The sequence below is a fragment of the Odocoileus virginianus genome, chromosome 10 (assembly GCF_023699985.2).
Source record: "Odocoileus virginianus isolate 20LAN1187 ecotype Illinois chromosome 10, Ovbor_1.2, whole genome shotgun sequence".
In the NCBI taxonomy this organism is placed as follows: domain Eukaryota; kingdom Metazoa; phylum Chordata; class Mammalia; order Artiodactyla; family Cervidae; genus Odocoileus; species Odocoileus virginianus.
Genome location: NC_069683.1, coordinates 13,838,250 through 13,866,145, shown reverse-complemented (window position 1 = coordinate 13,866,145; position 27,896 = coordinate 13,838,250). Strand labels below are relative to the sequence as shown.

Genomic DNA, 27,896 nt, shown 5'->3' with positions numbered 1-27,896 from the left:
TTAAGGGTAATCTGGGAACTTAGGACTCTCCATTCTTCAACATCACCTTCTCTTAGCTACCTCAGCACTGCCAACTCTGTACCCCCCAGCAAATACCTCCAACTGAACAACTTGATAAAGGGGAACACAGAAACTAGTGAGGATAGGAAAGACCAAGGGAAATGGAGTACAATGTGGGAGTTCTTTTCTCTGTTCAGAACCTTCATGAACCATATTATGTACTCCCCAGAATATTCAGGAGCCTCCAGTGATATACACCCTCCCTGTCAAAGAGAAAATGATTTGTTTCAGGGTCTGTTGGGGCAGTCTTTCTCTCTCAGCCCTTAAAGGCCAGTGGTCCCTGAGAAAGTTCACACTTGTGACAATGACTGATGGGGATTTCCAATGGAGTCTTGAATCTAACCATTCCCTCTTCCCAAGAGAGACAACAAGGTGGGCCCCTCCCGAAGACCCCAACCCAACAACCATGATAACCTAGCCAGTGCTTGCCCACACCAAGTCCCAATCCCCTTCTCACCTGTACCTCCCTCGTTCGCTTCATTTCTAACAGGTACCATTTAAGATACATTTGGGAAGGACCATAAACAATCTCTCTTCATGCCCACTTCCCATCCTTTGGGCTCCCAGCTCTACCACATCCAACACCCTTACTCTTTATAATTCAATCCTCCTGTCTCATCCTCCAAGAGGGGAGGCTCCTGCAATTCCCATAATTACAGTGTGTACAAGAGGGCATGACCTATTTTCCCGGATCTATCTTTTACTTCTCCACTCAGTTCCTATTCCATTTTGACTATTAGACTCTAACAGCTCCTCTCCCATCCCCCAACAGGTGTAATAATAATAGCTAGCACTTACTGAGTGACAACTATGTACCAGGCATGTATCTGCTTAGCTTTTCTGGGACTCCAGCTGTGAGTCCCTACAGTCGTCTCCCTTGTGTCCTACTTTGCATCTCAGTTCTCTATCCCAACTCTCTTCATCTCTGACACCCTCTTCTAAAAAATGTGTATGGTGATCCACTGCCGCTCTTTCAGAGGCCACATCTTCCCTGGCTGTACACTTACAAGATGGATCACTCTATCTCTGGGCTCCAACTATTCCGATATACTCTATAAGAATCTAAGTCCAGGCCTCCCCTTTAGCTATCCATGACAGCGCTTACCTAGAGGCCTTTGCAAAGAGACCGTTTCCACAGGCAAGACCACCACAACCACTGCCCACCTGCCTGCCAGCCTCGTCCCTAGCTCCCGGACATTTAGAGTCCCCAGAAGTGGTCGCATCATTTCACCCAGGTCCCAGAACCTATTCAGGTCCCAGGAAAAGCCTCAGCATTTCATACAAGCTATAAAAGCTTCTGTAAACACCTTAAACTCTGGCCTTCTGAGGACTACCTAAAGGTACACTGGCCAACTTTCCACCCTCCAGCCCACTTGCTTTCCCACCAGCTTCTTAAGAAATCAGGCCCCTGCCCCATTTATAAGTTTGATCCCCCAATGCATGACTCCTTTGAAGGAGGACATTTCCTTTCGCCCTTTACTAGGAAGTCGCGGGATTTCAAGTATGAACAATGGCCGATCCGATACGGCCAAAACCGTTACCCCAGGGCCTCGCGATGAGAGCACTGGCTGTTAACTGCCGCAGCACTTTCAAGATTCATCATTCATTGGGCTGCCGACCTGTCAGTCACTTCTGCTGGGCCAATGAGTAGCATTGCCTCACAAGCAACAGCGGTTGGCGCGGGCAGGCCAGTGGTTGCCTGACTTTCTGACCCCGGAGGGTGGCTCTGCTGTTCTCATCTGCAGCTTGCAACTGTTCATGCCTGTGCATCATAGGCAGGTGGGCATCAGGAAGGAGGATCATTGAGTCAGCCTAGACCCACGCACAGGTTACGGAATTTGGAGGGGGAAGGGACAAAGGGGAAAGGTTTAGCGCCAACTAAACGCTGAGGTTTCTTAATAGTAATAGCGTTGGGAAGGCTGCGTTGGTTCAATTCTGCCCCAACCCTGCTGGTTCCCTTACTATGTGAACCTCTCTTGGTCTCTTCTTTGACCTGGGCCTCAGTTGCTTTTTCATAAGGAGGGGATTGATCCCCCAAGATCTCGCATGCTTCTTATTTTTTGATATTTCAAAAGACAAGGAGGTGAGAACCCAGCTTAACCACTGTCCGGTTAATTGTGAAGGGGAAGCCAGTAGGTCAGAGGTGAAGAAGCACTTCCAGGATCTAGAACCAAGAGGATGTTCAAAAGGAATGAAGAAGTGATGCTCTCTAGCCTGAGGGAGAGTTTGAGGAGGGGGATAGCTTGTCAGAGGATCTCTCTGAGTGTGGATTCAAAAGATAGAAAAAGCATTTTGGCCAGTGTCTATAACAGGGTTGGGGTGGGGAAGGGAGCACACTGGTGGAGCTTAAAGAATCTCCTCTCACCCACTTATGGGTCATTTTTTTGTTTGTTTTTCTGGAGTTTCCTACAAAAAGGTTCTTTTTTGGCAGGTGGGGGGAAGTTATTTTGAAGAGTTTGGCGAAGTTGAGCAAGGATGTGTTCCCACGGTATAATGAACTCCCTTCATTTACTGTCTTCTGTTTTCTCAACCAACACCACCTGCAGAATCTGACAATGACCCTTGGGCTTTGCCAGTGGTTACCACAACACCATTTCCTGCCGCCTGGAGGGAAGACAGAGTAATTGTTGGCAGCAAGAGGTGAGTGTGGGTAAGGAAAAGGGAACTCTTTCCCCTCTTCCCAGCCCTCCTCCTCTCTTTTTCTTTCCCTCATATCCTCCTGCCCAGCCCTTTCCTCCACCCACCTGCTGACTCCAGCCAGGGTCACACCAATTTTCATTTTTCACTGCCTCCCCAGAAATCCAGGGGGCCTTAAGGCGTGCTCAGGGAAGGCTGTTCCCTGGCACAGCCTCTCCATTGTCTGCTCCGCTGAGAAGTAATCAGTTTCCAGAAAGTTTGAGAAATTGATTTCCAGCAAGAGGGCACCAAATCAAAGCCATTTCTCTAGCCCATGGGGTATCTGCATATTTGACATTGGCCTTCCTGACACTGGCCTCCCCCTGGTGGTTCAGATGGTAAAGAATCTGCTGCAATGCAAGAGACCTGGGTTCAATCCCTGGGTCAGGAAGATCCCCTGGAGAAGGGAATGGCTACCCACTCCAGTATTCTTGCCTGGAGAATTCCATAGACAGAGGAGCCTGGCAGGCTGCAGTCCATGGAGTCACAAAGAATTGAACAGGACTGATCGATTAACACCTAACACTACGTGAGTTAGAGGTTGTCAGCCGAGGAAGTATAATAACTTCATCCAAACCCAAATAATGTCTTGCTATTTAGCTTTTTACCAAGATTTCTACATCTCAAACCATCCACCTTCCCCACAACTGGTTTCCCCCCCCTTTATGTCTCATTATTTCTTGCTGTCACTCTGTTCTCCTCACTGTCTTTTCCTGTGTCTTTCCCTCTGGTTTGATTTGTTTTTCCTTTTGTTTTCTGAGGCCAGAGTGGAACCTGGAGATGATGTGGACATGTTGGTGTTCAAAGGAAAAGACCTGAGCCTCTGCCTTAAGAGGCAGACTCACCCTCTCCAGCTTAGCGGGGGTGAATGTTGCCCCCCAGCTCCTCAGACACCCCCTTGGTACTAGGCTTGTTCTCCAGGCTTACTAGAGGAGTACCCCTCACTCTAACCCAACATCCTCAATGATTATCACCCCTGCCTCCTACCTCCCATGTCCACCCCCATGGCAGGGCCCCCACAGAGGCAAAACATAGTCACCTTAGACTCTGGCATACTGAAGCCAGGCCCTGAGCCTGTCAGCCTCACCTTCCTGCCAACTTGTATTTAATAAAAATATTAAGTGGTATTCCTGTGTCTAAAGTACTGTTTGAGTATTTGTCGTTTGAAAATGTAACATTGAATTATATTCTCCTTCTTTTCCCCATTGTATTCTTTCTGGGACCCAAATGTTAAAAACTGAGAATGAGTAAAGGTGGAGAAAGTGTGACAATATACATTTCTCAATAGAGAGCGATCACAAAGCTCGCTACTCACAGGCAAGGTGTTTGAGAACACAAATGGCCCTAACCACTTCAGCCAAGAAAGTGGTTTCCCTGAGTACCAGACACAGCTTTCAGTTGGTTGAGGGGCATTTCCACTACTCTATTAGGACATTATATAACAGCAATGTACAGGTCAGAAAGACCTTCTTGTTGTTTATAATAATAAATGCCCTAAAATAGTGACATTCAGTTTGGTCCTTCTAGTCAACTGTTATGTAGCTGTTAAAAAAATACGTTTTGAAAACTTTTATGACAGACATGAAAAAGCATATTCTAAAACTGTATCTGCAAAATCTTCTAAACACCAAAAATTCCAGAAGAGGTTGGAATTCTGGCTGATTTTTGTTACACATTTTTTTATTTTCTGTTATAAAATGAACATATAAACAGAAAAAAAAAATCCAAATTGTAAAAGTAGTTGGTTCTTCCCTGTTGTAAATGAAGAAGAAACTGGAATGAACTGATTGAGGGAACTCTTTTTAAGGGGTCCCTGACAGGACAACCTGGCAGGTGGAGATGAAAGGTTTAATGGAAGTCAGGATCCCATAGACTTGCAAACTGTCAGGAAGATATAGGCAGATTCAAATCTGGTGGAGGACAGGACAATGTATATTCCACTTCATCTTCACTCACTCTTGCTTTCTTATGCCTTCTTTGTGCTATAATGACAAGCATTCCATACTGAAGGGCAAAAAACCTGAGTTTACATCCTGACCCTGGCCCCTCCTAGGTGGGTATCAAGCATTCAATCCCGCAGAACCTTAACTAGATGATCATGCGATGAACCTTAGCCAGATTATCCAAGGCCCTCACCCCAGGGCCTTTGCACTTGCTTTTCCAAAACTCTTTCTGGAATGCCCAGATCTTCCTGTGGTTTGTTCCCTCCTATATTTAGGTCTTGATGCAAATGGCAACTCCTCAAAGAGTTCCTCACTCCAATAACGTCTGGTAACATTTTTTTCAGTTTTATTTTCTCTGAGCATTGATCTCTAACTAAAATAATCTTCTGCTTTGCTTAATTGCTTATTGTCTTTAGAAATTAAATTCTTGGGGAGCAGGAATCTAGTCTTGAGCTCTGTATCCCCAGTGCCTAAAACACAGCCTGGCCCGCCGCTCATTAAATAAGTCAGGCGCCAGGGTGATACAATTTCACCATGTTTTCTCATTTAATCTTCGTAAGACTAGTGTAGTTTTCCTAAGAGGGAAAGGTTAAGCACAGAGAAGTGAAGTACATTGAGTAAGTGGCAGAGCCAGAATTAGAACTAATTCCAGAATACTTTCCACTTCGCTACCCTTCCCTCCCATGCAGCCGGCGTGGGGCCTGTTTGGGAGAGAGAGGGCTGGGACAGTTCAAGGGCGGCGAACATCAAGAGCCAAGTCTCTGAGCCCAGAAAGTTCAAAATAGTAAAAAGACTGAATTGCATATGGACATGGGAAGCCGTGGGAGTGGAGGACGGAAAGCGCCGGAGGGGCTTGGTTGCAATTGTGGAACTTGAGAGCGTTTTATGAGTATCTGAGCAGCACAGTCCCTTTTATTCACTCCATGAAGAGAAATCGAACACCTCCTGTGGGCTTTAAGCGATTCAGCACGTCGCTGGAATGGGCAGTCCCTGTCTTTGATTGAACACCTACTGTGCGCTCTGCACGGCTCAGGGCCCTTCTAGGCTGGGAGAGTCTTGTCCTTGTCCTCCCGTATCTGGGGTACTGCAACTGGGATGTCTGGGTAGCAGGGGTTACCCGCCCTGAGCAGAGACAGATGGGAGTTTTCAGTCATCATTAAGGTTTATTGACCAGCGCGGCTGGAATTTCCCAGAGAGAGGAATTAATCTCGCTACCGACTGAGAGCAGATACCCTGCTGGGAGTAGTTACATAAATTCTGTTGCTCAAATTAATTAGGATTGTGATTCATTTGTTTAATGAGGAAGAATCTGATGGTGGCAAGAGGCAAGCCGGCGGGCCTTTCAGAACCCAGCCAATTCCAGGTGACGCTCCAGCTGGTGGAAGGGCTGGCATGGTCGGCAGAACCGGGCCCTGACGTTGACGGAAGGACCCGACCAATCAGCAAGAGGAATAAACTGAGGCAGGCGGAGACAGCCAATCAGAATACACTGCTTATTGAGAGGCGGGTGTGAGGCTCACCGGCTCCCAGACCTTCCGCCTGTTAGGCTTGCGAGCGTGGAAGGACATCTCAGCTTCGTCCCCAGTATTCCATCCTCCTCTTTTTTCAAAGCGGTGGAGAAAAATGCCAACAGCTGAAATCGCATCCATTTCCTCGCGTCCCCCAAAAAGCCAAGTTATTCACAGAAGGAAGGATTCTTTCAATAAAGATCTATTGCTTAAAGCATACAGACACACTTGTCTCTTACTCCCACCTCTACTTACAAAGAGAGCCCTCCTCTTTACCCAGAATGTCCCTCTTTACCAAACCCTGTCAGTGTCCTTCACTGCATCTGTGAGTCCCGCCTATAATGGAAACCGACCAGGACGGCGCAACCTAGGTAAACCGGGAGTCCGGCAGCACCAGACTTTTCATGAAGCAGGAACATTGTCAGAAGCATGTGTCTGGCTGCCCCAGGGGCTTCATTCTCTTCCCAAACGAGGCGGAGAAGCTTTGACTGGAGCTTGGTCAGTTACTCTGCACTTAGAGAATCGGCAGCCATGAAGGGGCACCGATCTGGGAACCGGAAGTCCAAAAACAGGTGACCTAGGACAAGTCTTGTCAATCTCTGAGCCTCACTTTCCTTCTCCTTGAAAGGCGGCTGCTTTCTGCTCTGAGGAGAATGGAGCTTTGGCTCCGGCACCCTACAGACTGTCCCCCCTCCAGCAGTTAGAGGTCCTTTTCACATCGAAGTCAGATCTTGGCACTTCTCATGTTTTAAAACCCTCCAAAGGCTTTCCCACACATTGGGAAATTTTTTTAATATGAAAAATGTAAACTGACATTTATTCCACGACTAAGGAGGCCCACAAGATCCAGCCTCTGCCTTCCTCTCTGACCTCAACCTTTGCAGCACCCCCTCCCTCACCACGTCAGCCTTTCTTTTAAAATACAAAAAGCCCACTCTCTCCATCAGGCCTCTGCACTGGCTGAGCCTTTTCCCTGGAAGGTTCTTCCCCAGCTCTGTGTATGGGCAGAAATTTACCATTTCTTTCCCTGCGTGAATGTCACCTTCTTGGAGACACTTTCCCTCAGTATGCAATCTAAGGTAACTCAGGCTCAGGAATTCCCCGGCCGTTCAGTGGTTAGAACTCTGCACTTCCACTGGAGGGGCCATGGATTTGATCCCTGGTCAGGGAACTAAGATCCCGCAAACCAAAAACAAAACAAACAAAAAAAAAAGGTAACTCGGGCTGTGTCCATTACCTTGTCTTATTTTTCATCAGAACACATTTTTTTTATTTTTTTTTTAATTGGAGTGTAATTGCTTTACAATGCTGTGTTAGTTTCTGCCGTACAGCGACGTGAATCAACTTAGGGACACGTATATCCCCTCCCTCTTGAGCTTCCCTCCCACCCCCACATCCTACCCCCTGGAGGTCTTCACAGAGCAGCAGACTGAGCTCCCCTTGCTGTTAGCACCTTCCCGTCAGCCGTCTACTCTACACAAGGCCGCGTTTGCGTCAGTGCCACTCTGAGCTCATCCCACCCTCTCCTTCCATCCCTGTGGCCACAGGTCCCTTCTCTATGTCTGCATCTCTATTCCTGCCCTGCAGATAGGTTCATCAGTACCATTTTTCTCAATGCCATATATATGTGTTAATATACAATATTGTTTTTCTCTTTCTGACTTACTTCATTCTGTATGACAGACTCTAGGTTCAACCACATCACTACAAATGACCCAATTTCATTTTCATTCCTTTTTATGACTGAGTACTATATATATATTATATTATATATTATTTTATTTTATTATTATTATTATATTTATATATATATATATATATATACACACCACATCTTTTTTATCCATTTAAAAATGTTCTTCTTTATCAATGGACATTTAGGTTGCTTCCATGTCCTGGCTATTTTAAATAGTGCTGCAATGAACATTAGGGTATGTGTGTCTTCTTGAATTATTGTTTTCTCAGAGCGTATGCCCAGTAGTGGGATTGCTGGATCATATGGTAGTTTTATTTTTAGCTTTTTAAGGAAACTCCATACTGTCCTCCATAGTGGTTGCATCAGTTTACATTCCCACCGATATTGCAAGAGGGTTCCCTTTTCATCAGCACACTTTTTGCTGCTGGCCTTTTTATGTTTTGCTGTCTATCTTGCTCAAGTCGAATTTAAGGTCCACAGGGCCAGGAACCTTCCCCATTTCATCTGTCAGGGTCAAGCTAAGAAAATAGAAACTGCATTAGATATTTCAACAGTGATAATTTAATAAAAAGGAGTTCTTTTAAAATATATTTAAAAAAAATATTTTAGGAGAGAAAAAATGTTAAGGAAGCCCTAAAAAAAAAAAAAATAGAGGTGGTAACCACAGGAAGCAATGGGGTTGTGACAATCTAGTAACTTGCAGGAGGAGCCCACAGCACTGGGACCCAGCCCTGCCGGAGGTCATCTGTTGCTCACCTCTGAGAAGTCAGGGGAGGTTGTTCTGGGAGTGTCAGAGGAAGCTGGAGTCCAGAACCAGCTGTAGCCAATAGGAAGAAGGCCGTTGATGGGGCAACCCCTACAGGACCCAGCAAACAAAAAGGCAGGGGCAGGTCCTGGCTCCTTCCTTCTGACTTTCAGACTCACTCTAGTGTCTCTGCTGGCAGAAGCAGGAGGTCCCAGAACGAAGAAGAATGGTAGTTTGCAGGGTTCCCATAGGTTATAGAGGCCTTCTCTGATGATTCAGATGGCCCCTGGGTCGGGAAGGTCCCCGGAAGAAGGGCATGGCTCCACTCCCGTGTTCTTGCCCGGAGAATTCCAGGGACAGAGGGGTCCGGCGGGCTACAGTCCGTGTGGGTGCAAGGAGTAGAACACAACTGAGCAAGTAACACTCTCCCTTTCACAGTTTGTGGCGTCCATGCCCTAGTGTCAAGTGAAGTGAAGTCACTCTGTCGTGTCCGACTCTTTGCGACCCCATGGACTGTAGCCTACCAGGCTCCTCTGTCCGTGGGATTTTCCAGGCAAGAATACTGGAGTGGGTTGCCTTCTCCAAGGGATCTTCCTGACCCAGGGATCGAATTCGGGCCTCTTGCTTTGCAGGCAGATGCTTTACCCTACCAGCATCAAGACGCTACCAGTATCAAAAAGCATAGTAATAAAAAGATGGATTTGGAGCTGGGAGACAGCTGGCTTTTCCAGTGGTCATGTATGGATGTGAGAGTTGGACGGTGAAGAAAGCTGAGCACCGAAGAATTGATGCTTTTGAACTGAAGTGTTGGAGAAGGTTCTTGAGAGTCCCTTGGACTGCAAGGAGATCCAACCAGTCCATCCTAAAGGAGATCAGTGCTGGGTGTTCATTAGAAGGACTGATGTTGAAGCTGAAACTCCAATACTTTGGACACCTCATGCAAAGAGTTGACTCATTGGAAAAGACCCTAATGCTGGGAAGGACTGGGGGCAGGAGGAGAACAGGACGACAGAGGATGAGATGGCTGGATGGCATCACCGGCTCGATGGACATGGGTTTGCGTAGACTCTGGGAGTTGGTGATGGACAAGGAGGCCTGGCGTGCTGTGATTCATGGGGTCACAAAGAGTTGGACACGACTGAGTGACTGACGTGACCTGACCTGACAGCAGCTAAATAACCAGCATCCTTGTCTTGTTGTATAGCCCTTAGTCCCCATGTTGGAAGAGAGTGTGGCATACAGTAGGTACTCACTACTTGTTGAATGGATGAATGAATGATGTACCACATAGAGTGTTAGTAGCTAAGGGTGCAGAGATGAGACAGACTCTAACTTCAAACTGCTCACACTCTAACAAGAGAGTCAAATATCATTTATGGTTCAGAAAAAGTGTAGTAACTTCATGGTTCAGAATAAGTGTAAATGCAAAAATAGCCACAACGTGCTGCAGAAGCACATCGGAGGGACTCTGCTCAGTTGGGGCATCATAAGGAAGACCCTCACAGAGGGGATCGTGCTCCAGCTTGATGCTCTGGTGTGTGTGTGCGTGCGCTCAGTCACTCAGTCTTGTCCAACTCTTGGTGACACCACGGACTGTAGCCCACCAGGCTCCTCTGTCCATGGGATTCTCCAGGCAAGAACGCTGGAGTGGCTTCCCATTTCCTACTCCAGGGGATCTTCCCAACCCAAGGATCGAACCCATGTCTCTTGCTTCTCCTGCTTTGGCAGATGGATTCTTTACCACTGAGTCACCGGGAAGCCCTTGATGCTCTAGGATGAAGAGGAGTTTGGAAGGCATGGAGGGATGCTGAGGGTCAGTGACGTGAGGATGCTAGATATTTCAGGTCTGGGAACAGATCGTGCAGAGGCAGAGAGCTTGGAGAGAGTGTGGCTCAAGTTCCTTATGGCTGGAGCATCCAGGGAAGTGGTAGCAGCCTGGAGGATTCAAGTTCAGCTCATGAAAGCCTCCTGTGTCGCTCTAAGGAATTTGGGCTTTGACCTCAAAGCACAGGCATGCCGGTTAAGGTTTTAGAGCAGGAGAATGACATGACCCAATCTGAGGAATGTGAAGTTGCAAGGAATGAGAATGAAGGCTGGAGCCCAACTAGAAAGTTGTTAGATCTGGGCAAAAAGGACAGGCACTTATCTAGTTGTGCTTTTAACGGATACTGTCGGTTGTGCAGAGGTTATACCTCAATACAGTTGCATTAAAAGAAAAAACCACATGGGCTTCCCTGGTGGTCCAGCAGTTAAGAATGCACCTTGCAATGCAGGGGGAACCAGTTCGATCCCTGATCTGGCAAGATCCCACAGGCCTCAGAGCAACTAAGCCTGTTTGTCGCAGCTACTGAAGCCCGCGCACCTAGGGTGTGTGCTTCACGACAAGAGAAGCCACCACGATGAGAAGCCAGCGAAATGCAAGTGGAGGGGAGCCGCTGCTCGCCGCAACTAGAGAAAGCCCTTTCACAGCAGCGAAGACTCAGCACAGCCAAAAAATTAAGTAATCCTTAAAAAAAAAATCAATAAATTAAAAAAAGAAAAAAGAAAAAACACATGCTTGGGATCTGAGCTACAACTGAGGGAGTTGAAGACTAGGGGAAGAGAAGGGGAAGCTGCTAGAAGCTGGGGTCCCTTGGTCTGGACTCTCTCTGTCGTGGGATAATCAGAGCTTCACGAGTCCTGGAAGTCGGCCAGCTCTTTGCATCTTCGCCCTCACAAACCCTTCAAATCACGGAGCTGGAAGGGGCCCTTCAGAGGATGCATCAGCGTCCCAGCAGGAAACAGAACTTCACTCAAATAGTTCAACTGAAGAGATTTGAACAAAGAGGAGAGACTTATTTCCAGAGAGATGGGCAGGATTAGAGAAACTAGAAGGGATGCTGAAAACCCTGAGATTACAAACAGCTGGAGGCCACCCCCCCACCCCGGGGGGCCTCACGGGTCAAGGAAGGGGAGGAGGCAGGAGCACTCCTGGAGCCCAGGGAGCGCTGAGGCAAAGAGGGGAAGAGCTGTTGGCCGAACAGAGAAGCACTTTCACAGCCCCCGCCACCATGAAGAGAGGCCGTGGGCAAGAAATCCTCCACCCTCCAGCTGGCAAAGGCGTCCACTGATTGACTGCACAGAGGGCAGCCTCCCAAGACACAAGTCAGGGCAAAGAAGGGGAGACCTGAGACCCTAAATTGGAATGGACAAGCAGAGAATAACAGCCTAGTGAATCTCAATTCACTTTTTTTTTTTCCCCAGAAGCCTCAGAAAGCCGAGGCGAACTTGCCCAAGGTCAGGCAGCAAGTTAGTACAAGGCCATTGGCCCCTCTCCCTCAGGGTCAAGGTTCGTTAGGTACTGGCCCTGCAGTGAAGCCAGCCAAGTAAAGATGGCCCGTTGTCCCAGAGCTGGAGCTGCAAATCCAAATTAGCCAGAAGAAGACGGCAGAGTGTGGGAGGAGGGGCCCCCAGGGGCCGGCCCTGCGTCCTCTGTGTCTGCACGGTAAGAGGCACCTGCTCCCTTGTCTCTTTGTGACCTGCTGCCTGTCCCCAGCCCCCTGTCTTCCTCTCTCCGGTCCTCTCCAGGCCTGGGTCACAGGAGCTCAGCCCTGGGATTGGCAGGGATGAGGGGAGGAGGCTCCCCTTCCCTGGTAGCCAGCCCTGCTCATCGATTCCCCAGAGCTGCTCACTGATCCAGCACAAGATGGTTTAATTGAAGTCATTACAATAAATGGTGCAGAAAAGCAACACCCTTAGTCTGCCAGGAGCCTCAGAGATGAGAGGAAGGGCCTCTGGGAAACCCAGAGCTCACAGCTGGCTATGATGGCAAGGCCACAGGGCTGAGAAGTCACATCAGCCTGGGTTCAAATCCTGACCCTGTGACTTACAAGCCCTGTGACCTTAATCAAGTCCCTTTATCTTCCTGAGCTCCTGTGTCCTTGTCCAGGAAAATGAGGCTTTTGCTACTTGTTCTCCATGCATGACCACCAGGCCATGCATGACCCCAGGCGCTGCCTGCCTCTCCTGCTCTTCTCCTGTGACCTCCCCTCACCTCCACACTGTAGATGGTTACTGTTCCCTGCCTCACATTCTGCCTGCTTCTGGTTGCTCTTCCTGAAATACCCTCCCCCACTGCTGCCCTGGGTCATTCCCACCCACCTTTCAAGGTCAGCTTCAGCTCCAAGGTCCCCTTCCTCCAGGAAGACTGCCCTCCCCCGTCTCTCCTTCCTTTGAATGCCTCTCCCACTTTCTGTGACCCCCATCTGGCATTCAGCATGCACTGTCATGCACAGCAACCTTTTTCTCTTCTCGTTGCTGGTCTTCTCATCTAGATTAAAAGCAGAAACTCTGTCTTCCCTTTCTCACCCTCACATGCCTAACACATGCTCAACTTCATCATTGTACTGGCGGGGGGTGGGGGGAAGTGGCAGGCTGGAGTGAGGGGCAGAGATTCAGAGCCCAGGGGTGGGCACAGAAAGAAATCAGCAGGCGCTGGTCAATGACAAACTACCCTGAGCTCCCTTCCCAGATAATTAGGATGATACATTCATTCTATGCTTGTGACTCTAGCATGAGACACAGCCACCTGTGTGGCCAGGCTCAGCTGGCTCTCGGCTTGGCTTCATCAACTGGCATCTGATTCATTAGCAGAAAACAGAGGATTCAGGTCAAGAAATCATAAAATTTCAGCATCAAAAGAAACCTAATTATGTAGCAAAAAGTGATGTCTTTGTACCTCTGAGTATAAGTTATAAGAAGCCTTGCAGCTTCCACCTGGGTGCCTTCTTGAGCATTCCCTCCGAGAACCCAGACACCATACCGTGAGAAGCCCAAGCCACGTGGAGAAGCCATGTCCAGGTACTCCTCAGTTTGGCAGTCAGTCCCAAATGAATCTCCAGATGGCAGGCAGCATCAAATAAACGCCAGCCATGAGAGTGGACCATCTCAGACATCAAGTCCTGTTGACCTTCAGATGACTCCAGTCCCAGCCACTCTCTGATGCTGCCACGTGAGAGAACCCAAGAAAGAATCTCCTTGCTGAGCCAAACCAATTCACAAATCGGGGGGGGGAGCAAATCATTGTTTAAAAAATGATAAATCATTGCTTTAAAAAACAATAAATTTATTTTCTTGTAAAGAAATTTTATCAAAATGTCATTTTGCTGGTGAGACGCTGAAGCTCAGAAATGCCACGTGATTCATCCCAGGTCACACCATGCTTTAGAAGTAGAGTCATGTAACTGTTGTCACCCGTTAAAAACAGGTGCATGTAACTTGTCACCCCATTGCCACCGTCAGAAAAGCTAAAGAGGAGTGAGCTATCTGGGGCAGAAAGCTGCTGGATTTTGTAGGAAAGCTCTCAATTCCTCGGGAAGAAACCTCTTCCTTAAATGTATATGAATTTCATGTTTAATTTTCAAAAAGCATCTCATACCTTTCATAACTTCTTAGTTTATTGAGTTAATTGCTCTGTATTTTAGCTGGGTTGGTTTTCTTTTTCCTTCCCCCTTGGGGTAATCAGCCATAAGCTTACCTGAATATGTTTCTCATGTCAAACAATGGCTTCAAAGGAAGGGAAAGGACCCAAAAAACAAGGCCAAGTGACAAAGCAAAACCCCCTAGAGAAATATTCACATTTCCTGAATGATCTGTCATTAAAAATGCACACACACGCAGGAGGGCAAACAACAGAGTCAGAGCAGACATTACCTGGCCAGGCACTGTCCCCGTTGGTGCCTTGAGTTCCTTGATCTGAACCAAACCCACACCCAGGGCAAAAGCAACAGCCCTCCCCCAGTTCACTGCCATCTGTTTGGCTAAACCACGGGCTCAGAGGAAAATCTTGGACTTTGCTTTTCTTCTTCAGCCCCTTCAATTTAAGCAACCATCTTTTTAAGGCCCATCTTGCTCAATACATGACAATGGCAGATTCAAGGAAGCTGCATCTCAGTGTAAGGATAGAATCAGTCCCTTCCGGTCTTCATTATTGTCTTTGAGTTGATGTGATGGGTATCAACCTCACATTGGACAGACCTTGATCTGGGTCCCATAGTTGTTCGTTCTGAAGGTTTGCTGGGAGAAGCCACGATCTTTTGGACATCATCTACAATTTATACTGGGTCCCAAAGGTTTTCTTTCTTTTGCCTTGTGTTTAATCTTTCTAGCCACCCTACGAGGGAAGAATTACTACCTCATCTTAAAGAGAAAGAAATTTAATCTCGAAAAGGAACACACTCCAAACATCACAGCTGGAACTCAAACTGAGGCCTAACCAGTTCCCAAGACCTGCTCTTTTCCCATATACTCACGCTATCAGGTATCTCTTGCCACAACAACGCTGTGAAACAAATAACAAGAAAACCTCAACGGTATTCAGTAATCAGCATTTATTGCTCACGCATCTGGGATAGTTGGCTAGGTGGTTCTGCTGATCCTGGCTGGACTCACTGACATACCTAGAGTTTGGCTGCCATTGAGTGATTTAGGCTGGGCTCCAGGGACCACTGCAGGGACTTGCTCTCCACACGTCTCTCATCCTCCAGTCGGCTAAACCAGGCGCGTTCTCATGGCCACGGCAGAGCTACAAGAGACAAGGCAAGTCCAACTGACTGCCCAGGGGCGTCTCAGGCTTTTGCTTACATCACGTTTGCCATCATCCCTTCAGCCGGAGCAAGTTTCGTTGCTAAGCCCAGAGCCAAAGAAGAAGGACACAGAGGACGCAGATGATGGGAGAAAGGGTATGAATGCAGGAAAGGATGAAGAGCTGGGATCACTTTTGCAACCTACCTCACTGACCTTGGGCAAGTTACCGTTCCCTATTGACGCTTCTGTCCCTGCATTTCTTTTTTTTTTAAAACTGGATTGTATCTATCTTGTAGGGTAGCTGAGAGCATTCAATAACATAAGCTCTGTGAAACACCAGCAAAGTCAAAAGTATTCCTTCTGCTGATGTATTTCAAGTATACAAGCTTGGGGGTTGTGGGGGGCAGGGTGAGAGTACTCATTATTAGAGGTACATGGAAAGTTCCATTCCTATTTCTAGAGTCCAGAAGGTTTACACAAGTCTCAGAGGTGAGAAGGCCAAATCACTGAGACAATAAACAAGAATCGTAAGGAGAAAATAAATCAAGGGAAAAAAGAACAATAAGTAAAATGATGTAATTAAAGTTACTGTTGAAGAAACGATCAAGGAGAGAATGAGTCAGCCACAAGTTTAAGCGATGAATCAGGCCCAATGTCATGTTTCTAGAATTCTTGTCTATTTCAAGAGAGCCTGATGTCCCAGTTAAAAGAGCACCTTGAGCCTGTAGCAACAACATCTGGAAGGAAACACGCCTTTAATTTTAATTCCTCCTCGACACCACTGCTAACCACGGGAGCAGAGGGCTGGGTGCAGAGTAGCCCATCTGAACAATCCCCATGGGGAGGGCCCAATCACTGCAGCATTATTTCACGTGTATTCAAAGGGATTTTAAAATCTTTTAAAATATAAAGCCTGTGCAATATGCCATTTGATTGTCAAAACAAGGCTATGAATATTAATTGCTCTACTCAACAGATGTGGAAACTGAGGCTTAAATGGTCCCCTAGTTAGAGGCAAGTCTAAGAGTGGAAGGCAGGTCCCTGAGTTACTCTCTCCCAGACTGACAGAGAGCCATCTTCCTGCTGTTGGTAACTCATTTGGATTTTTATTTCCAGTCTGTAAGAAATAATATCAAACATTTGCTGAGCCACTCACCTCAGAAGCATGACAGCTCACTGAATCCTCACCGCAGACGGAGGTCAGCACATGGCCGGTTTCTTTCACAGATCAGAAGTGGAGCTCAGAGACTGAAACCACTTGCCTGAAGTCACACAGCCCACAAATAGCGAGCTATTAAACACACTCAGGTCTGCATGGCCCCCTACCCCGGCAACAGCACATTCCACTCTGCCAGCATGTTTTTTTTTTTTCAAATTCCACTATCACCTACATTAAAGCCTGAACAATTAAAAGCAATTGTATGGCGAAATCTGCCCGCCCCCTCCACACGCACACACATATGCTTTTCCCCCAGTTAATTCAAAGAACAAGTTTTCTGACCTGTATTTTCCACTTCGCTTTTTCTACCACGCCACCGCCTCTAACAGACACAGCTCAAAGCAGAGGGACCAGTGATATTGGTTCAGGAAACCTGAGCTGCTGACAGAATGTCTGATATTTATAGCAACTTAGAGTCAAGGACCGAGGAAAGTGTGTTCTGGATTGTTGCAGATGTCCTCAGGGGAAAAGAAAGCATCTCTATGAAAAATTGTGTGGGATGCTTAACTGATGGAACATCAAACATGAAAGGACAATTCAATGGGTTTGCATCCCGGTTTAAAAAAAAGAATAATAAAAGGATGGCCCAGCCAGTCTCTGTGGATAACATTCTTCAAACACTTAGGATATAGCCACAGGAAAGGCCACATTGCTTGTTGAATTAATAAATTGCCCCTTACACTTTAACTATTTCATTTACGTGTTTGCCTGTTGATTTAGATTTGTCCCATTCCACAAAGGAGTTGAGGCTGAGTGTTTAACTGTGAAAACTATGGCCAAAATTGCACAGGACCACTGACGGCTCAGCAGTAAAGAACCCACCTGCCAAGGCAGGAGACTCAGGTTCGATCTCTGGGTGGGGAAGATCCCTTGGAGAAGGAAATGGCAACCCACTCCAACATTCTTGTCTGGGAAGTCTCACGTCCAGAGGAGCCTGGTGGGCTACAGTCCATGGGGTTGCAAAGAGTAGAACACAAGTGGGCGACTAAACAACAAAATGACCAAAACTTCTCATGCCCCCTGTAACCCTGCCCTTGTCCTGCACGCTGACTCTGGGCCTGGCCTCATGACTTGCTTTGGCCAATGGAATGGCAGTAAACTTCATGCAAGCATGACTTGAAAAAGCATGCAGAAGAGTGCCCCAGCCATCCAGTCAAGGCTATTCTAGACCGACCAGCCTCTGTCAATGTGCCAGTGACCACAGAGCCCAGGTGAGAAATAGCCAGTCCTGGCCAGATCAGCAGAATAACACGCAGACCAGTGAGAAAGACACTGTTGTTTAAAGCCACTAGGTTTGGGGATGCTTTGCTCCATGGCACTAATTGATACAGAAATTTTATTCTTGAAAAACATTATTAATTAATCAAAGGTTATGGATTGAGTGCCCGTGATCAATCCTGTGGTAGGTTCTGGAGAATACAGAAAACCATGTTGTGAGACATGATCCTGCTTGGAGTTTCATATTTACTTGTGGCAAGACAAAGGAAAAATACCAGCCAGATCTACTTAAACCATGTGGAAATTGTTTATATCCTACTCTCTCCTCAAGGCCAAGCTCAAATGCTACCTTCCTCTTGTAACATTTCCTTCCTCTAACTCCTTGCCAAATTGAATTGTTAACTTCTACCTCCTCTGGGACACTGCAGACCATTGTTTAAATTCTTTCAGGGTGACTTTCATGTTACATTTAGAGTGATAGTTGGATGAGAATGTGTCCATCCCACCCACTGATTATACTGGGTCTTGCATCTCACTATGTGGAACCCAACATCTGCTTCAGTGGTTGCCTGAACATGAGCCGTGTCAGTGTTTGCTGACTGAATGAAGGTTTTAAGAGTTCAGCGTGAGGGAAAAGTCAGAGAGGAGTTTGTGGTAGTCAAGGAGTGCTCCGTGAGGGAAGCAGGAATTGAGGTTCTCAACTGATCCACAGTAAGAATTCCTAGAATTCATGGACTGAATTCAGGGGGACCTATGAACTTGGATGAGGAAAAATTGCCTCTCTGTGTTCACTAATCTCTAACTGAAACTTAGCATTTCATGCCATTATAAATGTAGGTTACAAACCACAGAAGCAGGTGTAACAGATGTTTTCCTAATCACCATATACTACTGCAGAGAACTCAAAATATCATTAATGTTCATCACTGCTTTGAAATAATAGTGTTTATTTAATATAGTAATAAAGGAGAATAGCATTATTATATCATAATTTGGTGTTCTTTAATATTTTAACAACCACATCACAACCAGTTTCCTTTATAGTACTATGTGTTTTTTTAATGTATCTAAAATAATATTTTTGAGATGAGGTCTGTAGGTTTCATCAGCCTGCCAAACGGGTCTGTGGCAAAGGAACGGTTAAGACTCCTCTCTACCTTGGGGAATATGCAGACTGTAACTCCCCAGATTGGCGAGAAGTAAATATTTTGGATAGATGACCAACATAAACAAAGATCCAAGTGGGACGGGACATGAGTTTCACACAGGATGGAAAGTTCACCCTCTCCCCACCCTTGAGGAGAGAGCCTCCTGGACAAGATGAAGTAAAAAGACAGAATCTGCTAGCATAATAACACATCCAAGAAAGGAGGGAATAACTGATTTCTCTTAGCCTCTAAGAATTTGGAGAATTTAAATGCTTGAGGATCTAACAGTCCCCCTGCAGGGTGGAGCTGGGACTCAGGAGAGAGCTGAGCTCTGAACCTTGCAGAAACCACGTCCCCTGCCACACACAACTCTAGTCAAATGGACGCCAAGAAAAGGCCACGCCCCAGTCCCCCGGGACAGGGCTTCTGCACGGTGATTAGGCCACACGCTGCCTGTGGCTGGGTTTGAGGAGACTGGCAGCTGACTCACTGGGACCAAGGATGCTTTGCACCATTCTTGGACTCAGAATGGATATGCAATTGGCTAACACTGAGACTCTCTTTTAGAAAAACACAGTGATGACAGTTTGTCCTCGCAGAAAGACGTTACAGGCATAACAGAGGAGTGACCACATGGGTTTGGGGACAGCGCAGAGGCCACCCTGATGAGATCAGAAGGCTGGCTCAAGAAGTAAAGCTGAAGGGGGAAGAAGACAGAGAGGAATGAAGGAGAGAGAAGCAAAGACTAACTCTAGGCTTTCAAGAGCCTCTGACTGAGGCAGGGAAGTTAGCCGGGGCTTGGGACAGATGGCAAGGTCTATCTAAGGGATATGAGGGGGAGCCTGGTGGGCTGCCATCTATGGGGTCATACAGAGTCGGACATGACTGAAGCGACTTAGCAGCAGCAGAAGACATCTCAGGGACAAGGTCCCGGAGTCCACCAGAGACTCAAGAATAGAATTCCAGGGGCAGACTGAAACGGAAAGGGGAGATAGTTAAGGGAATCATCCATGTAAAGGGCATTGTTGAAGTCTCCAAGAATAAAGGCAATAAAGTGAAAGAAAAGCAAGGACTGGGCCTAAGGGGATGGTCACAGAATCAAGACAAAGACAAGCTAATAATGATGATAATAATACATGAGTAAGGAGACTCCTGTGTCCAAAGCCAAGGTAAGAGAACATTCTGAGGAAAGGGTTAAACGTAGCCAGAAAAAGAAACTTGTCAAGATCTCAGGCTGTGGCCGGAGGGAGGTGCTTGGTGAGTTCCCACGGAGCCGTCGTGGATGGACAGAGGCCCACCGTGGGGGAGTGGGTGGGTGGAGCCAGTGAAAGGGGAAGAGGGAAGCCAGGACAGAGGGAGGGCCAAGCCTGGAATTAAGTTTCTTTTCTCCAAGAAGATCCAGACTTTCATTAGAGAAAGAAGGAAACTGCAAATCTGGGGTATTTAAAGGTCATGTGAAAATCATGGAAACCTCAAGCTGAAACTGTTCCCACCTAAATAATTTTTGTTTAGAAAGCAGGCAAAGCCGCTGAAACCATCTCAGCACAGCTCCCAAAATGGAATGACTCAGATGTCTCTGAAAATGTGTAGATGCTCTGAACTGCTCTGCTAATACATGGTCTGCCCACACTGAGTCCAGGGTCTGTTCTGGGGATGTCTGACACGGAGGCCAGAGCTCCCCGGAGGAGCTGCAAGAACTGGAATTCAGAAAGTGGGGTCAAGGGAAGAGAACTGCTATCAGTGAACACACCCTGCAGCTTAATAAAACCATCCACCATTTAACCAGCCTCTACTGTTTGCCCAGCACGTCACCGACGTTCTCCTGATCCTTAACCACAGCCCGACAAAGCAGTTTAGCTCCATTATTCTCCCCACTGTCCAGATGAGGAAAACTGAGGCTCGGGGCGGTAAGTAACCTGCCTTGAACTCACAGTATACTGAAAGGCAGAGATAGTGCTGGGACCCAAGCATGTCTACCTTCCAACCTGCTTCTGTCTACCCTGTGACCTCAACCAGCTCCATCCCACCCCCAAAATGGGGCGGGGGGGGGGGGGGGTGTGTGGAGAAATGTGACATTACCACCTGTGATAGCCAATGAAAGACAAATCTCCCGTAATGTTAGTTTGGCTTTCCAAGTTCAACCTCTGCAAAAGTCTTTTTTTTAATTCGTCTGAACTTAACCAGCTTTAAGGAATCCATTCACTTCTTTTCCAAGAGCCCTTCTTGAACTCTTGCTGAGGACAAGCGCTCAACTGGCTCCCAGAGGGAAGGGCTCTCAAGGGATGCCCTGGTGGTCAGGGAAGTCTTCACAGAGGAAGAACATGAACCAAATCAGTTTCTTAATTTTGTTGTTGTTGTTGTTGTTGTTGTTTAAACAAAGTAGGACTTCTAAATCTTTTGAAAAGTCAAATAGTGCTCAAAGGCTTACAATTGAAAAGAGCATTCTCTTCTCCCCAACCCCATCTCCCACGCCTCGTTCTCCTGAAGCTCTTTCCCCTGCTGTTTACCTCCCTCTCCCTAAATAACTCTCTCTAAATTACGCTCTGGGGCACCAGGGGGCTTCCATGGCGATTCAGAGGGTAAACAGCCTGCCTGCGATACAGGAGGCCTGGGTTTGATCCCTGAGTAGGAAAGGTTCCCTGGAGAAGAAAATGGCAACCCACTCCAGTATTCTTGCCTGGAGAATTCCACGGACAGAGTTGCCTGGAGGGCTACAGTCCATGGGTTAGGACTGAGTGGCTAACTTTCACTTTCATGCTAAATAACACTTATTCTTCAATCTGTTGAATCATCATCTTAAACATTGGTTGACATCTTAGTGGACTAGAAGTTTTTCTTCTATTCTCTCTCCTCCTCCCCTATCCTCCTCAACTACTTGCATCTCAATTTTTAAATGTTTATTATTTTATTATTATTATTTTGGCTGCACTGGGCCTTCGTTGCTGCGCATGGGCTTTGTCTATTTGTGGGGAGTGGGAGCTACTCTCTAGCTCTGGTGTGTGGGCTTCCCATTGCATTGGCTTCTCTTATTGCGGAGCACAAGCTCTGGAGTGCAGGTTCAGCAGTTTCGGTGCCTGGGCTTAACTGCTCCACAGCACGTGGGATCTTCTGGAACCAGGGATCAAACCCATGTCCCCTATGTTGGCATGTGGTTTCTTAACCACTGGACCACCCTCATAAGGGATGTTGCTCATAATTGCTTTAAATCCTTAGTCTACGCCTTCACTACTATGTATTCCCAGCCTGAATAGTAGACTATGATTCTACTTCCTTTCTTTTTTGTTTTTCCTATTAATAATTACCTCATTTTTCATCAACTTAGGCTTGTTTTGTAAAAAGCAATTGACTAAACTTTTCCATGCCCTCTATGTAATTTTCCACATGACCAAACCTGTCTGATAATTTGTCAGTCTCATTTATTTTCCTGGGGACAAACTCCCTTACCCCTTAGAACGTTCAGATACCCTGCTGATCAGGTCTAGTTGTTCCCTGGGCCAAGGCACAGCTGGTCTCCTGACATTCTCTTAGCCAGTACCCAAGGAATTCCTTCCCTCATCTCCCCTGGGTTTGGGGTCCCTGTTCCTGGACCCCACATCTTCTTTCTCAGCTCCCTGGTTTTAGCTGAGCACATCCTTCAGTAGTTTCATGAGAAAAGGTACGTGGGTGGACAAGTTATTCTGAGATATCACATGTCTAGAAAAGTCTTCATTTCACCATCACATTCAATTGATAGCCTGGGTTGGTGTGGAAGGAAGATGGTAGTCGCTCAGTTGTGTTTGACTCTTTGTGACCCCGTGGACTGTAGCCCGCCAGGCTCCTCTGTCCATGGGATTCTCCAGGTAAGAATACTGGAGTGGGTTGCCATTCTCTTCTCCAGGGGATCTTCCCAACCCAGGGATCAAACACAGTCCCCTGCATTGCAGGCAGCTTCTTTACCATCTGAGCCAGCAGGAAAGCCCCAGGTTGGGATGCAAGTAAGTCACAACAAGAAAGACAAGGGCTTGCCTGGTGACTCAGTGGTAGAGAGTCCATCTGCCAACGCAGGAGACGCCGGTTCTATCCCTGATCTGGGAAGATCCCACGTGCCGAGGAGCCGCTAACCCTGAGCCCCGCAGCTGAACCTGTGTTCCAGAGCCTTCACCACTACTGAAGCCGGGGCACCCTAGAGCCCATGCTCCGCAGCCAGAGAAGCCACTGCAGCGAGAAGCCTGCGTGCTGAAACTAGAGAGTGGAACCTGCTCACCGCAACTAGAGAAAAGCCGTCACGGCAAGCAAGCCCCGGCACAGCCAAAGTAAGTAAGCAAAATTATTTTTTAAAAAAGAAAGACAATACCACACGCTATCACTCAGATGTGGAATCTAAAAAATACGACACAATCGACACAGCCACAAAACAAAAGCAGACTCACAGACATAGAGGACAGACGTGTGTTTTCCAGGGATGGGGAAGGGGGCAGTGGGTGAAGAAGAGAAGGACTGGGAGTTTGGGATTAGCAGAAGCAAGCTACTATATATACAAGAAGATCCTACCATATAACACAGGGCACTATATTCCATATCCTGTAATAAACCATAATGGAAAAGAATATGAAAAAGAATATATATATAACTGAATCACTTTGATGTACAGCAGAAATTAACACAACTTTGTAAATCAACTCTACTTCAATAAAATCTAAAAACAGGAGGCACCAAAAGATCAGTCAGAGGCTTTGAGTACCTGGGCCTGACTTGTCCATTTGATGAGCTACATTCTAGGACAGTCGTTCCTCCTGACAACTTGTCTGCTACAGACCCCTAGATATATGCATCGATTGGTCATTTCTTTGGAATTATTCAGTTCCTCCAGAGAAACATTCTTCTATGTCCTTGTGGGGTTGAAGCCAGAATACCAATACAGACCTGATTCTGCTGCTCTGGAGCTGGATGAGAGAAAGGTGCTGGAGTTCTCTCAATTTATCTGCAGACTCAATCCCCCTGCTTTTGAGTAGGACTCCTTACCCCTTTCCTAGGTACACCTGGCTTCCCTGAGATCAGCGCCCCCGATCTCTCATGAGAGTAGGAGGGACAGCCACCCGACTGCTGAGGACTTAGAGATGTACCTACTCCTTACCTAGACTGTGAGACTCCCTCCCCATGGTGAGCCCCAACCTCCATCCCACTTCCTGCGGCACTCCATGCCTCCAATCCCTAACCCTCTAAACTGGGTGAGTGTGGGAGAAATCAACTCGCTTCCCAGTACCTTTCCCAGCTGTGAGTATGGAGATGTGGTATTCCTCCTCTCTGCTAGGAGAAGGGAATGGCAACCCACTCGAGTGTTCTTGCCTGGGAAATCGCATGGACAGAGGAGCACAGTGGGCTACTGTCCATGGGGTCACGAAGAGTGACCCCATGGAGCTGAGTGGGTGAGAACACAGGCCTCTCTGCTGAGTCATGGGCTCCTCCTCTAGCAGCTTTACCCGCTGAGATCCAGGAGCACAGACATTTGAGTCCATCAAAGACAAAATCCAGGTTTCTGTTCCAGTTCTCCTGGTGGTTTCTGTACAGTTTTCAGGGAGTGAATAGAGTGGTGACACCTCTCTTCTACCACCTTGGAAAGCCTCGAGCTCAGTCTCAGAGGTGGATAGAAGCTGACCTGGCAGCTGAGGCAGGAAAAGTTATTCTTGGCAGAGGGCACGGTGTGTTCACAGGCAAGAGGAATGAAAGCAAACGGCCTACAGCTTCTGGTGACTGGAAGCAAGCTCAAGGGAGAAGAGGCTGGACGGGGGCCAAGGAAGTGGGTCTTGAAGGGCCGCAAGGGTGCCAAGAAGTTTGTCACTGATCCTGGCGTAAAGGGGAAGCCTGAAGGAGAGTAACCACGTGGCCAGATTGGCCACTTGGGCAGCGATATGGCGGGCGTGCTTGAGGGAGTCGGGGGCACACACGCCTGGGAGGACAGAGACCTGCTGGGGGTTATGGCAGTGGTTTCCCCATGGGAAACAGCAGCAAGAAAGTGAACTAGAGCAGTGGCAGTCAGCGCATGGGGAGAAATAAACATGCAACCCACTCAAACGTAGAATCCACAGGACCCGCGACCAACAGGGGCGGGGCAGGAGGGCAGTGGGAGGAGTCTAGTTTGAATCCCAAGTTTCCGATTTGGCAACAGAACAGGTGGCATGGCAACCCACTCCAGTATTTCTGCCTGGAGAATCTGCATGGACAGCGGTGTCTGGCGGGCTGCAGTCCCTGGGGTCGCCAGGAGTCGGACATGACTGAGCTACTAAGCACAGGTGGCAAGGGTGCCCACAGAGATGGGGAAATGCTGGAGGAGAAGCAGGTATAGGGAAGCTATGTTAACATTTTTATTATGTGCCTCCAAATCCAGGCTCTGGGGAGTCCAAACTGGCATTGTATAGTTGCCATCAATATCCACACAGCTATCTGAGTCTTGCTTTTTTCTCTTAGAAATAATTTCCGAGGGTCAACAGAATCCTCCACTGTCCTTCTTTAATTTGGCCACAGAATATCCCATCACGTTAATGTCCCGTGTCCCACCTCCTCAGGACTCTTTTCCGGGCATTCTACAGAGGACTGTAGGAACTCCACGGTGCTCTTGGCAGGCTCTCTGAGTGGCCTCCTGCTTCCCCCGAGGCTCAGGACCCCTGGAGAGCTGAGTCAGTGGCATCCGCTCCATCCGCTTTGCCACCTGAAATAAGAGTGAGGAGGAAGCATGCTTGGCCACACAGCCTGAAGCTCATCCACGCCCCAAACCACCTCTCAATATGATCCTCTGGTCGCCAAACAACAGGGACCCTACCGGACCTGGAGGGAGCAAGGCCCTGTCCGTCCCCTCACCTGGGCCCTCTCTGCTTCCCAAACAGCCGTGCTGCTTTCTGCTGCCAGCTGTTCTCAGGAGTGGCCCCATTCAGATCTCCTCCCAAGAGGGTGTCAAGGTGCATGGGGTCAAAGTGTCATCAGGGTCATGCCTAAGAATGGTGGGACCCACACAGGGAAGTAGGTGGCCCTATGACAGGGTTAGGGGAAGAGGAGTGGACCAACGGTTGTCATGGCAACCAAGGCTCCCAAGATGGAGGGAAGGGGAAAGGCGGCCCTGCTTAAGAGTTGCCATGGCAACCCAGATCCTTGAGACCAGTTCTGAAGACAAAAACCACACACTCCCCACTTACAAAGAAGTTACCAGGGAGTCCTCAGGATTCTTTGCATTTCAGAGAGCTGAATGGAATGAATCAAGGTCTCCTGGTCCCACAGTTGACTTCAGAGACTTTTTAGAGACAGGAGGGCTTCCACTTTTCTTTGGGAAGACAGCCAGGGCTTGGCAATCCCTCAATTCACTCAAGAAGCATCTATTGAGACTACTGTGTACCAGGGACACTGTGATAAACAAGACTCAGGCCTTGTTCTTAAATGAGGAAACTAGACATTTAAAACATCGGTGTAAGACTGTTGCTGGTGGGCGTAAATGGTTCAGCCTTTTCTGGAGACAGTTTGGCAGTATCCATTAAAATTATAGGGCTTCCCTGGTAGCTCAGATGGGTAAAGAATCTGCCTGCAATCTGCCCAAGTTCAATTCCTGGGTCAGGAAGATACCCTGGAGAAGGGAATGACAACCCACTCCAGTATTCTTGCCTAGAGAATCCCATGGACAGAGGAGCCTGGCGGGCTACAGTCCATGGGGTCTCAAAGAATCAGACAGGACTTAGAGACTGAACAACAACAAAGGATGGTTGGTACTCTAACATTTGTGGAGGTGAAAAATGTGTGTATTGCTGGTTGTGGGACAATGCAAAGAGCCACACTAGGCGGAAAGTTAGAAGAAAAGACAGGTGGGTGGTAAGAGTGAGGTCAAATTTCATCAGAAGGAGAAAGAGGAAGGCATTTTAAAGGGATGGCAAGAGCAAAGACTGGGAAGCCTGGAAGTCCAGGTGTGTCTGAGAACTCCAGGCAGACTCCATGCAGAGGTGGCAGAGATGTGTTGGGGCCACAGACCTCCCCAGGGACAGGGGAGAGCCATTTCAAGTGTGGAAGCCAGAGAGGGACGTGAGAAGAGCAGAACCTAGACAGATAGCCCAGAGGGCTCCTGTGTGGTGGGCGGACAGAAGGGGAGACATCCCTGGGGCAGAAAGACACCTTGAGAGGCTGCTAGAATCCCTCCCATGGGGAGAAATGATGGGGACTCCCCTGAAGGCAGATGGAGGGCAGGGAATTCCTAGAAGCATTTCACAAGTAAGCAGAGCAGGAGTTGATGTGTTTATGAATCCATAGACTGACATTCTATCAGGGCCAGATGAGCCTCCCCCACTTCAGTTCAGTTCAGTCACTCAGTCGTGTCTGACTCTTTGTGACCCCATGGACTGCAGCACACTAGGCTTCCCTGTCCATCACCAACTCCCGGAGTTTACTCAAACTCATGTCCATTGAGTTGGTGATGCCATCCAACCATCTCATCCTCTGTCATCCCCTTTTCCTCCTGCCTTCAGGGTCCCTCCCACCTTCCCAGCATCAGGGTCTTTTCTAATAAGTCAGTTCTTCCCATTAGGTGGCCAAAGTATTGGAGTTTCAGCTTCAGCATCAGTCCTTCCAATGAACACCCAGGACTGATTTCCTTTAGGATGGATTGGTTGGATCCCTTGCAGTCCAAGGGACTCTCAAGAGTCTTCTCCAACCTCACAGTTCAAAAGCATCATTCTTCGGTGCTCAGCTTTCTTCACAGTCCAACTCTCACATCCATACATGACCACTGGAAAAACCAGAGGTTTGACTAGATGAACCTTTGTGGGCAAATAATGTCTCTGCTTTTTAATATGCTATCTAGGTTGGTCATAACTTTTCTTCCAAGTAGTAAGAGTCTTTTAATTTCATGGCTGCAGTCACCATCTGCAGTGACTTTGGAGCCCAAAAAAAATAAAGTCTGACACTGTTTCCATTGTTTCCCCATCTATTTGCCATGAAGTGATGGGACCAGATGCCATGATCTTAGTTTTTCTGAATGTGGGGAAATGGAGGCTCAGAGAGGAGAAATGACGTAGTCCCTGCTTTTATGACTGAGTGTCTTCTGGGCCGCTTGGAGGAGGTGGCTCAGTCCTTTGAGGACCTGGCCCCTTTTAACATCTGATTCAGAC

General features: G+C 47.6%; 4 long non-coding RNA genes across 4 annotated transcripts; 2 read left to right on the top strand and 2 right to left on the bottom strand.

The window, feature by feature from the left end:
- The first annotated feature begins 1,721 nt into the window (after positions 1–1,721).
- LOC110122638 (uncharacterized) lies at positions 1,722–3,863 on the top strand. The gene is made up of 3 exons (XR_002309284.2): positions 1,722–1,888; positions 2,607–2,700; positions 3,503–3,863. It is a non-coding gene; the product is annotated as an uncharacterized lncRNA (long non-coding RNA).
- Positions 3,864–8,043: 4,180 nt separating this feature from the next.
- Positions 8,044–16,120, top strand: LOC139037085 (uncharacterized). Its single transcript, XR_011489882.1, has 2 exons — positions 8,044–12,112; positions 14,775–16,120. It is a non-coding gene; the product is annotated as an uncharacterized lncRNA (long non-coding RNA).
- On the bottom strand, positions 15,001–16,784 carry LOC110122639 (uncharacterized). The gene is made up of 3 exons (XR_002309285.2): positions 16,694–16,784; positions 16,349–16,454; positions 15,001–15,190 (listed from the first exon to the last, which is right to left on the bottom strand). It is a non-coding gene; the product is annotated as an uncharacterized lncRNA (long non-coding RNA).
- Positions 16,785–25,096: 8,312 nt separating this feature from the next.
- LOC110122647 (uncharacterized) lies at positions 25,097–25,854 on the bottom strand. The gene is made up of 2 exons (XR_002309291.2): positions 25,612–25,854; positions 25,097–25,462 (listed from the first exon to the last, which is right to left on the bottom strand). It is a non-coding gene; the product is annotated as an uncharacterized lncRNA (long non-coding RNA).
- Positions 25,855–27,896: the final 2,042 nt, after the last annotated feature.